The sequence below is a fragment of the Procambarus clarkii genome, chromosome 22 (assembly GCF_040958095.1).
Source record: "Procambarus clarkii isolate CNS0578487 chromosome 22, FALCON_Pclarkii_2.0, whole genome shotgun sequence".
Lineage (NCBI taxonomy): Eukaryota > Metazoa > Arthropoda > Malacostraca > Decapoda > Cambaridae > Procambarus > Procambarus clarkii.
The window spans coordinates 48194269-48204971 of record NC_091171.1 but is presented as its reverse complement, the minus strand read 5'-3'; the positions used below and the strand labels follow the sequence as shown (position 1 = coordinate 48204971).

At 42.0% G+C, this 10703-nt stretch overlaps 1 protein-coding gene across 2 annotated transcripts in view; it reads left to right on the top strand.

The window, feature by feature from the left end:
- Positions 1 to 8379: 8379 nt before the first annotated feature.
- The window catches only part of LOC123759116 (receptor-type tyrosine-protein phosphatase S), a 144268-nt gene continuing 141944 nt past the window's right edge, over positions 8380 to 10703 (top strand). Inside the window, exon 1 of one of the 2 annotated variants that reach the window (XM_069328996.1) lies at positions 8380 to 9191. The gene's annotated coding sequence lies outside the window, so the exon portion shown is untranslated. The remainder of the gene's footprint in view (positions 9192 to 10703) is intronic. The other variant, XM_069328995.1, reaches the window with a different exon arrangement.

Sequence of the window (10703 nt, the reverse complement as noted above, 5' to 3'; positions counted from 1 at the left end):
CTCCATCTTACTCCTGCTGTGGGAGGGACACCATCTTTCCTGCTGTGGGAGGGACACCATCTCTCTGCTTTGGGAGGGACACCATCTCTCCTGCTGTGGGAGGGACACCATCTCTCGTGCTGTGGGAGGGACACCATCTCTCCTGCTGTGGGAGGGACACCATCTCTCCTGCTGTGGGAGGGACACCATCTCCTGCTGTGGGAGGGACACCATCTCTCCTGCTGTGGGAGGGACACCATCTCTCCTGCAGTGGGAGGGACACCATCTCTCCTGCTGTGGGAGGGACACCATCTTTCCTGCTGTGGGAGGGACACCATCTCTCCTGCTGTGGGAGGGACACCATCTCTCCTGCAGTGGGAGGGACACCATCTCTCCTGCTGTGGGAGGGACACCATCTCCCCTGCAGTGGGAGGGACACCATCTCTCTGCTTTGGGAGGGACACCATCTCTCCTTCAGTGGGAGGGACACCATCTCTCCTTCAGTGGGAGGGACACCATCTCTCCTGCTGTGGGAGGGACACCATCTCTCTGCTTTGGGAGGGACACCATCTCTCCTGCAGTGGGAGGGACACCATCTCTCTGCTTTGGGAGGGACACCATCTCTCCTGCAGTGGGAGGGACACCATCTCTCCTGCTGTGGGAGGGACACCATCTCTCCTGCAGTGGGAGGGACACCATCTCCTGCTGTGGGAGGGACACCATCTTTCCTGCTGTGGGAGGGACACCATCTCTCCTGCTGTGGGAGGGACACCATCTCTCCTGCTGTGGGAGGGACACCATCTCTCCTGCAGTGGGAGGGACACCATCTCTCATGCTGTGGGAGGGACACCATCTCTCCAGCTGTGGGAGGGACACCATCTCTCCAGCTGTGGGAGGGACACCATCTCTTCTGCTGTGGGAGGGGCACCATCTCTCCTGCTGTGGGAGGAACACCATCTCTGGTATCGGAAATACTGATACCATTTACTAACTTTCAATACAAGATGCAGATAATTTTTGCTGCTGACTTTGTATTAACACAAAAGTATTTTATTCAATCATTCAAAGAAAATTAAAATTTGGAAATTCTCCGGAGAAAATGTGGATATAATTGCCACGTCACCAGAATATACATCATTAAATATTAATCAGTCATTTTAAAGCCAATCTAGGGGTTAAAATTGATAACAAAATATTCTCTATGACTGGATCTACTAAATTTACCGATAAATATAAGATCTCTCTCCGTTTGTCCATAAAGGGGCAGATTTTGAACTGTTTTCTCGACTAGTCGCTTGACCGGGGAAGAAAGTCTTTATTATTACTAACAACAAAGTCTTTCCTGCGAGCTCATGCGCGAAGTTCTACAAATATTTCCCTATAGTTTAAGTGTTGTAGGACGCCAGATCTATCATCAGTACGCCTTCACTAGCAAATAGGGAAGTGTTCTATACCTGTTTGACAGTTATTAATGTACTTTTATGACCATTTTCGTACTTTGTCAAGTGGTTAGGTTGCTGGACAAGCCTAAATTAATTAATTAAAATAATTATTTTCCCCTGATATAGCCGTCATATACTGGTTACGATTTATTACTATGTACCCTTTCGACAGGTGAAGTTGAAGGGGAAGAAGAAATGACAACAAATTACCTGGTGTAAAGAGAAGCATGTTAGGACGCCACTATAGACTGGTTCATCAGAGAGTCAGTTTATGCGACGTGGACGTGTCTATATGGTTCATTAACCGGGTCACATTCTACAAAACAGCTAAGCTGTTCTCTAGTTAATTAATACTAACCATTTTTGTAGATTAGCCATACTAACGAATTTGAGCCAATCAATTAATTTCGATTAGGCCATCAGAGATTCATTAATTAAATCCCCCCAACTTGTGTAGAAGCTACTTTTGGGAAATTTTGAATTATACAGTCTGCTATCGAAATATATTAATTATTCAATTATAAATAATTAAATAAATTAATACTTGTAATTAAATATATAAATCCTACGAGCCAGTTTCCCCCCCACATCTAGTGGTGTGGGAGGGACACCATCTCTAGTGATGTGGGAGGGACACCATTTCTCTCTTGCTGTGGGAGGGACAGGTCATAGTGGCCCGTGTTTGGAACTAAAGAGTGAGACAAGGGTGTCAGAGAGGCTACTTCATGTTTACCAAGTAATCACCTAAGTGTAGTTACAGGATGAGAGGTTCGCTGGTGGTGTCCCGGCGTCCGCCCCGCCTGAGTGGGTAATGGAGCCGGTAACACACTACGGTCAGCGGTGTACAGATCAATCAGTTCAGTCATCACATATGTATATTTAAATATATAAATTAAAATGAGTGAGTTAGTGGTGCAGCTGAGAACTCGGGGACATTAAGTGTAAACTATGTACAATGATGGTCTCCAACTTTATAATATTTTAGTAATATATCATAGTTCTTTTGTAAGGAGTACAGCTGGATTGGGAAATTAACTGAATTTATTGAAACCAAAAAATATATTAACGTTAAGTTTACTCTTCAAACAGCGTGCATCGTTGTAATAATAATTACATTGATTATTATTATTATTAATATAATTATTAATTTACAGTCTAGTAGACCTCGCCAAGCTCTCACCTAGAGTGCGTATGAACAGGATAACATTACCAACACGCGCACATTCACCAACATTACAAAACGGAACCAGAAATAATTCCGCGTATTAATTACATGTGGCCAATGTGAGAACAGTGTTGTATACAGTACCAGCATTAAACCCAGACTCCTTGATGAACTGGATCTGTCCTTACGTACACTCCTTGATGAAGCAGATCTGTCCTTACGTACACTCCTTGATGGAATGGGTCTGTTTTTACATATGCTCCTTGACAAAGCAGATCTGTCCCTACGAACTCTCCTTGATGAAGTAGATCTGTCCCTACACATGCTCCTTGATGAAGTAGATCTGTCCCTAAATACGCTCATTGATGAAACAGACCTGTCCCTATGTACGTTCCGAAACGAAGGAGACCTGCCCTTACGTAGGCTTCTTAACAAAGCAGACCTGTCCCTATGCACACTCCTTAACAAAGCAGACCTACCCTTACGTACGCTCCTTAACGAAGCAGATCTGTGCCTACGTACGTTCCTTAACGAAGCAGACCTTCCCCTACGTATGCTCCTTGACGAAGCAGACCTGTCCCTAAGTACGCAACTTGACGAAGCAGATATGTTTAATACATGTGTTTATGTTCTCTCCTAGTTGTGCTTGCGGGGGGGTTGAGCTTCGCCTCTTTGGTTCCGCTACTCAATTGTCAATCAACTGGTGTACAGGTTCCTGAGCCTACTGGGCTCTATCATATCTACATTTGAAACTGCGTGGAGTCAGCCTCCGCCACATCACTGCCTAAAGCATTCCACTTGGTAACTAGTGGACTGAACAAATTCTTTCTAACGTCTTTATGGTTCATTTGGGTACTAAGTTTCCACCTGTATCCTCTTGTTCGTGTTCCACCCGTGCTGAAGATCACGGATGGAACTTTTCCACCCCTTGCTCTTTAAACTTCCACCACGGGTGGAAGTTTGTCTTTGTCCACCTTGTCAATTCCCCTGAGAATTTTGTTGGTGGTTATCATGTCTCCGCTTGCTCTTCTGTTTTCCTGGGACGTGAAGTTCAGCTCCTTCAACCTTTCCTCGTAGCCCATACCTCTCTGTTCCGGGCTCTCAGTTCAACGTGTTTCTGTTCCGGTGTTTGTATTGTGTTGCCTTGCTGCCTAAGCACCTCGTGATTATTTAATGATGCGTGCACAAAATTTTGCAAAAGTTCAGGGATTAACAGCGAAACGGACCCATGGATGAGAGATGAGTATGAGTACTGGCCGAGTGAACGTCACCTCACACCACTGGAGTATGAGTACTGGCAGAGTGAACGTCACCTCACCACTCCGTCCTCCTAGGGTTTCCCAACGTCAAGAAAGCGGTCAGATTAAAGTGTCCTCTCCTAACCTACCAGAGGACCCAAAACAGAAAACGGGACAGTACGTCACTTTTGCGTGCCGCTTCCATTTCTAGTACGACAATTTTTGGCCTTGTGTAACCCATACGATCAAATTGCGACATTCTTTATAGGAGGACAGATTGACCTCACACCACTGGACTAGAGATGAGTATGAGTACTGGCTGAGTGAAGGTCACCTCACACCACCGGAATTGAGATGAGTATGAGTTCTTGCAGAGTGTATCTCACACCACTGGAGGAGAGATGGGTATGAGTAATGGCTGAGTGGACCTCACCTCACACCACTGGAGAAGAGATGAGTACGAGTACTGGCTGAGTGAACCTCACCTCACGCCACTGGATGAGAGATGAGTATGAGTACTGGCTGAGTGAACCTCACCTCACACCACTGGAGGTCAATAAACTGATGGGTTGGGTAGACATGGTGTACTTTCAATACCCTTGTCTTGGAGCCTAGAGATATCACACACCTCTAGTGGCTTCGATGGGGTCAGGAAGCCAGCGATTTGTCAAAGATACCTCCCCCCTAACCTGTTTCTACTTCATATTTTGTGAGGAACAGGAAGCCTGTGAATACTTTAGGCTTGTATCAAGGTCCATCAAGGTAGTACTACTGACCCCAGGATGCAACCCCACAACAGTTATCTAACTCTCAGGGACATATTTACTGCTAGGTGAACAGAGGCATCAGGTAAAAGAAAACGTACCCAGCTATTTTTGTCCCGCCTGGGTCTCGAACCCAGGATCCCTGATTGTGAGCCGAGAAGGAAGCCAATTGTGAATTGTGCTAAGAGACATTCCATCCAATTACAGGTTGGATCCGTATTCAGCATAGAACAGCAATGATGTTTTGAAGCACTACTATGTCACAATTTCAATTTCAAGAGTTTGCATCAGTCTCTCCACCTTCCAGGGCACCATGGTGGGCGTGTCCGTTTTCTGTCGTTCAAGGATGGGTCTTCCCGGGATCACAGAAAATTCTTTAACAGTGGCTTAAGTAATGTTTTCCAGACGTAAGACTATTAGTAATTAGTGTGAGTGATGATTTAACTTGAGTTGAAGTAACGTAGAGATAGTTGCCGTCTCCCAGGCGTGTGGCGTCACTGTAACATGGGTTGAAGTTCAGTTTAATTCATTTATTATTCACCCCATACCCATCTTGTGGGCGGTAGTGGAAAGGGTTACATAGGCACATGTACATAGCCTTCCCGGTTTGGTGCCTTCTTTTGATAATTCTTACTTACATAGGCACATAATGGGCTCAGGGACTGAATCCCACAATTCATTTAGCTAAGCAAGTTATAATCTTGGTGAACTAGTTACAAAATTCAGTATAAATCGTCACATCAACAATGGGTTCGAGATCTACCACAAATACAGTTTCTAAATTATGCAACTGACATATGTGGAGAGCCTAGTGTCACAATTGATATGTTTGTCCTGCACACCGCCCCCCATCCAGTGGGCAGCGGTGGATAGGTTACAATCACTTAGTTACTACATACAGTTAGCAAACTGGGGATATTTGGCTAAAATTTCTGGTAGCAGATCAATTTGAATGAAATATTTACACATCGTTGGAACATTGGTTATAGAATTGTCTCTGAATTCACGTATCTTTTTGCACTCCATCACATAGTGACGGTGGGTGTGTGAATAATTTTGTTGACAGTTTACATTTGGTCAGGTCTACATCAGCAGATAATGAGAATTCCCAGAGATACTTGTAACAGAGTCTAAGCCGAGCAGTAGTAACATCTAGAAGTCTGCTGATTTTATTGGATGAACCATAGATGTGTGGCTCCTCTTGCATGATAGTATGATGATAAATGGAATTACTGGTGTCGATTTCACTTAGTCTCAGATCTACATGACCTTGTTGAAGTTCTCGGTGTATTGCTGCTCACAGATTGCTCATTGACAATCCAAGGTTACACTCAACGTCTCCTTTAAAGGCAGACTCTTTGGCTAACTATCAGCTCTTATCATGCATTCGGAGGCCGACATGAGATGGAGACCAGATGAAATGGACTCTGTTACCATCTTTAATAATTTTGTTGTATTTGTGTCTAGCTTCGGACACGAGCATGTTACAGTTATGTCTTAAAGAGTTTAGAACAATTAAGGATGATAAGGAGACACTTACAATTAATGTATCAAGTTTGGAGATTTGTACACATATCAGTGCAAAGAGCTAGGCAAATAGTTCGGTCTGAAGGGTAGAGGCCCAGTTGTTTATATGGACTCCCCACTCAAAATATAAACCATCACCCATTGTCAGGACAACTGCACTTCCAGCTGCACCCGTGGGCGGTGTAGGGGACCATCAGTGTATATGATTTGAGAGAGAGAATGTTCTGTGGAGAGAGCATCAATATGGCTTACGGTGCTGAGCTTTGCCTCAAGACGAAGCTTGGGCTGATTTCTAATTTGAGGAACGTGGAGATAGTTGCTGTCTCCCAGGTGTGTGGCGTCACTGTAACATGGTCTGGCCTCTTACTACACCATATTGGCTTCCGCTCATTACCAGACAGTTATCTTGATTTGTGTAGTAACATATAGGCTCATTAATAATAATGAATTAACTTCAATATTTATCCCCCTGAGTATTTAATACTGTACTACATAGTATTAATATATAGAGGAATCCGGGTTCAATCCCGGGCGGGTCAGAAACGGTTAGGCACGTTTCCTTTCGCCTGATGCCTGTGCTCACCTAGCAGTAAATAGGTACCCGGGAAATAGGCATCCTGGAAAAGGTCATCGCTTAACCTTTTAGGGCCTCAATAAGCCTAAGTACAAGCTTTTTGTCCTCGAGAACGGAAATTAAGAGTGATTAATTAACGATGATTGTGGTGTTGGGTCCTGGATCCTCTCCACCGTCAGTAGTATCTGGCCGATCATCAACCAGCTCCCATGCTTACCGTAAACCACAGTGGTTATTATATTGATAACTTGATGGGGTACCCGGCGGCGCCCAGGTCTTGCTATCACTTCCCCTGGCGCTCTCTCCCTCCCTATATCTCCCCTTATCCCTCCCACACTTCTAAACTCTTCCACCCTCCTCCTATCCCCTCTCCTTCCTCCTTCCCCCTCCACCTCGCTCTTGGAAAACATAATACTGTAACCCGAGTGAATTCACGGTCATCGTTTTCCAGTAATCCATGAGAGTGGGTAAACGGCGGGAGTAAGCTTAAAAACTACGGAAACGTTTGACCGAATTTATTTTATGTAACGTATCGGAAATTACAGAAATAGAGGAAGTTTACAATGCGAGAAAATGGGTTAGAGTAAGTAAATTGCGTGAGAGGTAGATAGAGGAGGTAGAAGTAGAAAGGAAGTACTGTACTGGAATAAAGAATGGAAAGGTGCAGGGAAGGAATGAAGGAGGAGGAGGAAGAGGAAAGAAGGGAGTAATGGCTGCCACCATCCATTCAAGAGTTTTTTATAAGACAAAGAATGGCACTTGTCTATACCACAATATTGTCTGATGTTTTCAAGTAACAACCGTAAGAATTTATATCGTATATTCAAGAATCTTTTAAGTCATAATCTTAGCCAGTAAACTTCAGAGTGCTCTCCACTCTACCTTTCACTGTATCATAGACCAGAACACAAGATCTAGGGATCAGAATTAAAGACAACTAATTTTCGTAAAAAATCAAGTAGACATTCATAATTATATATTCACTCGTATTCACAATCTATGGATATCATAATTCCTTTCCTCTTGACCCTCAAGTATCAACATTGCTTCAGAATTTGAGTCACCACGCAAGAATTTGAGAGCAACCACGGCTGACTGACTGCCCCTAAAATTCACACAACATATAACTTTGGAAAACGCCAAATACATCAACCTTTTCATTTAACTCGCCAAAGTCTCAGAGTATAAGATGGTAGAGAGGACGGTGGTGGTACGGCTGACATTCAAAGTCCCCTATCGGGCTGAGACGGCCTAGTCTGGGCTGCTGGAACCTCTCTGGTGTAGCAAGGCCTCTCTCTGTCAGTCTATTCTTCCCAAATGTACAATTCCTCCGGTATTTAAGAAGGAACCGGGAGATAAACTCCGCCTACCAGGAGATAGCATCTGGCTCTCTTCCTACAACACTTAAACAACGGCTTGTTTGATGGAACGAACACAACCTCCCGTCTGCAATTATCAGCTTAGCAGAGAGCGAGGTCACATAATACGACATGACCTCTACTTTACCTGTGACAATTAGCACTCAAAAGGTGTGACTTTAGAAATTCTAAGGGCCGACAGCCTGGCGCCGCCAATATTGTGGGGAAACTGACTAGTGGGATTTTATTATTTATTTTAGTTACTATTTTTAATTTATTTATTAAATGATTTATACTTTTTCTTAATTAATTTATTTCTTACAATAGCGGACTGTATGATTCCAATTTTCCAACAAGTAGCTTCCCTTCACAAGTTCGGGGGTTTTATTTATTTTATACCGGATCAAATTTAATAGATTGATATATAATTTTACTACTAATAGTTATTCTAAAATTAATGGTTACTAATGAGTAAATGTTTGTCAGCTCTTTTATAGAATGCAGCCTCAGTGCAATGTCACATAAAACTGAATCTGGTACCATCATTAATCTTATAATATGACTAGCTTTAGATACCATAATATTGCTGTTATTTCTTTAGGAGTTGAGTGTAAATTAGTCGAAAATATAACTGCTCTCTCAAAGTATTGTTTCTAAATTTTTTTTTTTATTGATTATGAATTAAACTCAAATACTTTTTGTTTAAACTTTAATGAATAAGCCAATAGAACGTAGCAAATCCAGCTAATTCTTATCGCCTTGAAGGTTAAAGAGATAACAGCCAAAACCCTCATCCTCTTGTAATAGCCTCGTACCACCAACCATGTACCACCAACACATCTTCTGTTAAATGCGAAGAGTTTGCAAACATTAAAAACAAATAACTTATCTCCTAAAAGATTATCATTAATTATATTTTGATGTGAACATTAATTAACTTTATTGTTATAAGATACAGTCAAATATCATCTGGAGAGATGGCATCTGTGGGTGTTTCCTGTGTCGGAGAGCAGAGTCAAGTTGTCAAGAGACGCCTGTAGTGTGTTTTTGGCAAGGTCTGAAGAGTGTTCACCATCACTAGATTTACAGCTCTACCGCCACCCAACTTCCACCTACCGTAGTCGACCTTCACTACACTCCTATGGTCAGTAAAAACTCTTAATCCGTGATGGTAACGGCCGCCTCTCTCCCCATTGTTTCACCGTGTGAGTAAAATACATGGTCGAGGGGTTGTTAAAGTCATATCGCAGAGTACCTGTTATAAATATATATTAATAAATCACCAAAGTTTTATGTATTTTACAAATTAAATAGTTCAATGTCGATTAACTCTTCAGTGTTCAGTGGGAGTGTTGTCTAGTGTCTCACACTAAGGTTTATGTAGAATTTGTTGGTTTTCCGGTGATTAATTTTATAATCTTGCTGGAGGTGCGAGTATTGGCCTATTGTTTATGAGGACCGGCTGGGAGGTGTGTTAGCCTTTTGATTTGTGACATCCTTGAGCTTCAGGTTACTCATAACTTTAATATTAATTAGATTTTTCTTGTAAGTTACTCATAACTTAAATATTAATTAGATTTTCCTTGTAATTATAGGCTTCAGTTGTAGGCCTATTAACTTGGATTAGGTTAGGTTAGATTTGTTAGGTGAGTCATAAAAAAGTTCAAAAGTGTATAGAATCACATATTGACATCCAAGGCAGCTGTGTGATGCGGGTTTTGTTGACAACGTTATTTTCACTCGTGCATATGTCCAGCCCAGCTGTTGTTAGTCAGCTTTATGAAGCATTGGCGTTAGTGACGCAATGTTCTTGTGTTTTGTTCAATCTGCTGCAATATGTTGCTTATATTTACGCTAGGTAAATAAAATGTACCAAATTGCAATGCTGATGCTTGGAATTAACTTCGTTTTTCAAATTCTTTCACATTTTCATTAGAATTTATGTCCTGCAGTAGGCTATAGTTACCAAACTAGCTCATGGGAGCGTTGTTGGATAACATAAATATTTCTATACTAATTTTTATAGATGTAAACTAACTTTTCTAGATGACAAGTCAAGTATGTTATTGCCCTATGCTTACAGTCATACACTGGTGTCCTGGTGTTTATGCTAATCAGTACTCCCAAATCATTTATGCATTCATATTTACCATTATCTACATTGTTGAACTAATTTCTAATAATGTAGATGTTGCTTATCGGGAGTGTTTTTCAGTTGCATTTTTGTGCTTGATCTGGATGAAATTGTACTCCACTACTCTACTCTAATATGTTGTTCTTTTGCATTAGTGCATTTGTATTTCGCATTACCTTCATTGTTCAATGTTTCCTTATAATCTTTTTACCATATTTATGCGCCTGGTCGCGTATATCCTGCCTACTCTGCCCCATTAATCAGGGTTGACATTTAGGAAATCCTGTCCGTCTTGCTTAACATGGAGTAATCTTGCCACACTCAACTTTTTTTTTTTTATACTAAAAGAATTGTTTTATCTGTTAATTGACTTATGTGTCACAGATTAACATTACAACAAGAGGAACACATTTCACTTGTACTGTAATATATAACACCGCAGCACACTTGTCTCTTGGTGGTTGGCTGTCCCCATGGGACAAGTCTGAGGAACATTTTGCCTCGATGGACCGCTCAACAAAA